Below are 4,169 nucleotides of genomic sequence, written 5' to 3' on the forward strand. Positions count from 1 at the left end.
CCACGTAGCCGCACGCAGCAAAGTACGCCGTGTGGTCACTTCCGCTGTCGCCCCGCACCAGAGGCCCCGCGAAGGCCTCCTAGGGGGCGGGGCCGGCGACACGTGACTCGCAAGCCCGACCTCGCCCCTGCCCTCTGCTCGCGGGCTGGAGGCGCGGGGCCGGCCCTCTAAGGCCGCCTTCAGCGGAGCAGACGACATCTTTTGGCTCCCCCGGGTCGGAGCGGCAGGACGGAAGGGGCGGGGCTTGCGTCACGTGGCCTCGCCCGCAGGCCCGGCGCGACCTGCCCAGAGCCCAGCTCAGCCTTCCTCTACCGGCCCCGCCCTCAGGAGCGCCATTGTTATCTGGGCCGGCAGCGCTCTGCCGGGCCTGTGAGGCGTGGCGGGAACCTGAAGGGCGTGGGCCATGCCTGAGTCACGTGGGTCTCTTCAGGACTGGCTCTTACTCCCCACCTCCATTCTCGGCCAGGCGGCAGTGGGGCGACCTGACTTTGATTGTGGCGAGATTCTCTCTTTCTGAGGAGTCACTCCCAGACTAGTCTGGGTAGAGGTCTTACTCTCGCTTGGTGAGATTAACAGCAGCTCAGCAAGGGAGTTTAGGTGAACATCTTGTGTGTCCCTGGAAATGCCCCGGCTCCTCCGAGAATGGCTGTTGGACCCTTTCCACTCGAAAGCTGCCTTTAGACAGCAAACCTTAGTAGAATAACACCTTTATTTCGTAAGGAAAGGGGCAAACTCTAATAATTGCGTTTATTCAGAATTTACCGTTGGCTAAACAGTTTGGAGTCCGTCTTTCTGAAACAAACATACAGTTTAGGATCAGCTCCTACCACACCCAACCTTTGCAAACCCGTGTCTCTGCCCCTGGCAGCCCGGAGTCAGGTCTTGTTTATGGAATGAATTAGGGAGGCAAGTAACTTGGCCAAGATCACTGCCTGTTTGGTGATGAAGATGCAGTTTATCCTGCAGCCGGCTCCAGGAAAATAGTTCTTAAGTCTAGGAAACAGCAGCCAAAGATGTTCATGGCAGTCCACAGCACACTTCTTTAAGACACTCTTAATTGTCACACTGTCAGGGCCAAAAGAAACTCCACTCTCCCATATTCTGGCACCTGTTTACCAAAGGAGCCACTGCCTCACCTCTACAAGTGACAAAAGGCTATGTGTGGTGCCAATTAGCATACCAAAGCACAGACTGGCCTCCAGACTCTCCGTACCGGGGGTTCTCAGCTCTTCTTACCCCGCCCCCTACCCTAAATTCTCCTGCTCGCCTGCTTCCCTCTCTAACCCTATTTTGCCCCCCTCCCTCCCTCTTCCCCCCCCTTTCTCCTTCCTCCCATGGCCCCCTCTCTGTTGTCTCCTCTTTTGGTTTCCTTTGCCCACACCCTCACTCCATGGCCTGCTTCAATTTGCTGGCCTTGTTTTATCACTTTCCCTGCTCTGGACTTTTCCAGATGCTTCTGACTCTGTGCTTTCCCTTATATCCACAATAAAAAAGTTTTCAACCATACCTTGTAGTGTTTATGTCCTCATTTAATTCATCTGGTGACTAAACCCAGGAGGGGCATATATGTGCCCCCTCCCAAGCGGCTCAGCCTCTCCTAACTGAACCAAGTTTCTGATTTGGCTCTCCTAAGGTCATTTGTTTCTGCTGGCTTCTGTCACCCACAATATTGACTCCAAATTCTAGAGTCCATCTCCTCAGCTACTTTTCCCCTCCACTTGCTCTAGCCATTTTGTCTTTTCTCGACGATTTGGTGTCTTCTCAGCCTCTCTGGCTCCTGGAGCCTACTACACTTTCCTGGGTGCCAGTCACCTGGACATCTCTCACTAAGACACTTATCCCTTGCAAAGTTTCTGCACCCTGATAAAACTCTCAAACTGAATTAGAAAAAGCCCAGGTTTAATGGATACCAAGGCTCCCAGCTGGCCTTCCAGCTCCCCCTCCCCCCCATAGAGGAGCCAGGGAAGGAAGACTGGAAAAACACCTGTTTGTTCTCTTAGGGACAGTTTAAATACTGGGAGTGGTCTTAAGCAACTCTGCAGTGGGGTCATCCTTTGGCAGGCTTTCTTGGAGGTGGATTCTGAACTGAGGCAACTCCAGGGGAGGGGGCTTGAGATGGATCTTACACCCAAACATGCCAGGGGCTGGGGTGAGGCTTCCACCCAAACACCCCTCTGCCTCTATTGGAGCCCTCCCTTATCCCTAAAACCTCTCCCAGTCCACCTCTTTAGATGTTTCTCCTAACTGCTCTAATTCTCTCTCCTCTACTTTTTAAATACCACCCTGGAGCTTTCTGCTTTATCTCTGTTAAACTACTACCAAAGACACAGTGGTGTGCCACAAAGCTCCTCTCACCCTACTGGGCCTCTATCATATGGAAAATGATGGCTTTGCTCTATGACATTTTTATCTGATAATATCTCTCAGTCCACTTGGGAATGCACTGCTTTAAAATTCACAGACACACACACATACATATATATGAATATATATATTCATATATATGTATTTTTAAATTTTCAATTTACATTTCAACCCCAGTTCTCCCTCTCACCACTCGTCCCACCCTTCTTGCCTCCCCCCCAAACCCACCCTCCATCAACTCTTTCCAGTTATTATTTTGCTAGCCTTTCTTGTCACCTGGGTACCATGTCCCTTTAAGAGACAAGCTCCTCCCACTTCCACCCCCCCTTCTGCTGAGGGAAGCTGGTTCCCCTGCCTCCTTTCTAGCCTGCTCTCTCACTCTTCCCATCCCTCTTCTAAAGAGGTAACTACTGTAGCTCTCTTCTCCCCTTTCTCCCTTCTCCCTTCCCTTTCCTCACCATAACCCACTAAATAAACTCTATACTCAAACTCTCTTTGCATGATGTATCTGACTGTCTCTCACCCATGTGAGGGGTCCCTGCCAAAGGGACCCACTGAGGCCTCTGGGGACCCTCAGCGGGACCACTGCCCCTCGTGGAACCGGCCTTCCCTCCCACCATATGTTTATAAGCAATAACACCGGTGGGTAAGGAGTCAACAAATCCAGTTGAGGCTTCTTGCCACACATTTACCCTGCTCTGCTGCTCCCTTTGTTCTCAGCTCCTTCCTGGAGCTTCCTTGCCTCCTCCTAGGAGATGCAATGTAGCAGCTTCTTTCTACTATACTTTTCTCGAGTGAACTTCCTGCCTGTGACCCCTTCCTTACTTCCTCCCCGCCAGTTACCCTTCGTATCTCACATGTCTCTCCTTACACCCTTCTGAGCCTATATAAATGTCACCCTGTTCTCATCTCCCCCTAGGAGCTGCCAGCTAATTCCAACAGCTTCCTTACACCCTTCTGGTCCTCTACAATACTGGTATCCTCCTTCTGGTGGAATTTCTTTTTGAGACCCTGTCCCTCCTAGAAGTTCTGCAGCTTCTCTTTGCCCTTCCTGGGCCTATATGATAGTGAAATCCTCATTCTGTTGGGGATCCTTGTCACCATGGCAACCCTGTTCTCTGTCTCTCAGCCCCCTCTTGGAGCTTATTGGAACCTTCCCTTGGATGGAGTTTAGTTTTCAACCCTTCCTTTTCAGACTCAGTTTCCCCCTCAGACTGAGCAATTTTGTTAAAACCTTACTGTGTTACTGCAAACAGTTTGGCCTGAGTACTGCTTGCTTAATGACCAAAATGGCACCCTTGATTCCCAGATTCTTGCATTTGGTAATAACTTCTGGTATTGTACAAATGACTCCCAAATCTCTCATATCTAAAATTTCTTGCTTTACACTTCCAAAAGTCTCTTTTCTCTAGTTTTTTATACTTTCTGTTATTATTTCTGCGGGGTTGGAAAGGAAACACGAGACACGCGGGGTCCCACGTGGGTAAACTTTAATGGGGGGGGGCAACAGGTAAGGGACGGGAGTGAAGAGACAAAAGGAAAAAGAGGGAGGTGGGTTGAGATGCCCCATTTTTAAGGGAGCTCCAGGTGTCTGGGAGAAAAATGTCCTGTGTCATGCGTGGCTTCCCATTGGACTGCTGGGGTTTGTAGTTCAGAGAAATCCAGGTGCGTCTCGAGGAGAGTGTCCTGCGCATGTGCAGCCTTGTCTCCAAAAGGAACAGCACTTTCCACTTTTGAAAATCTTTTATCTCTGTGGTTTCTTTGCTCTCTGCTCTCAAGAAATCTCTTTATTTCAGAATTTGTAA

This window comes from Chionomys nivalis, chromosome 19 (genome assembly GCF_950005125.1).
Source record: "Chionomys nivalis chromosome 19, mChiNiv1.1, whole genome shotgun sequence".
NCBI classification, from domain to species: domain Eukaryota; kingdom Metazoa; phylum Chordata; class Mammalia; order Rodentia; family Cricetidae; genus Chionomys; species Chionomys nivalis.